The 312-nt window shown below is 35.6% G+C and overlaps 1 pseudogene; it reads right to left on the bottom strand.

Annotated features, from left to right (window-relative positions):
* The window catches only part of LOC107701080 (uncharacterized), a 4543-nt pseudogene that overhangs the window by 3923 nt on the left and 308 nt on the right, over window positions 1-312 (bottom strand).

Genomic DNA, 312 nt, shown 5'->3' with positions numbered 1-312 from the left:
GAGGAGAAACAATAATGTACAGTATGTGGAAAATAATGTGTTTTTTGAACTTTAAACCGCATAAACACATTTCATTATGCCAAATACACAAAATAATGTTCTTTTTAGCAACATCATATGACCCCTTTAAGGTGCCGGTGATCTTGGCTAGTTCTTTGTGACTGTAGCTTTGGCTTGGGTCTTGTCCCGTGAGGCTTGTTATACTGAACAAAATTATAAATGCAACACTTTTGTTTTTGCCCCCATTTTTCATGAGCTGAACTCAAAGATCTAAGACTTTTTCTATGTACACAAAAGGCCTATTTCTCTCAA

Source organism: Sinocyclocheilus anshuiensis, unplaced genomic scaffold (assembly GCF_001515605.1).
Source record: "Sinocyclocheilus anshuiensis isolate Anshui unplaced genomic scaffold, SAMN03320099.WGS_v1.1 scaffold2068, whole genome shotgun sequence".
NCBI lineage: Eukaryota > Metazoa > Chordata > Actinopteri > Cypriniformes > Cyprinidae > Sinocyclocheilus > Sinocyclocheilus anshuiensis.
This window is presented reverse-complemented; position numbering and strand designations above follow the sequence as displayed.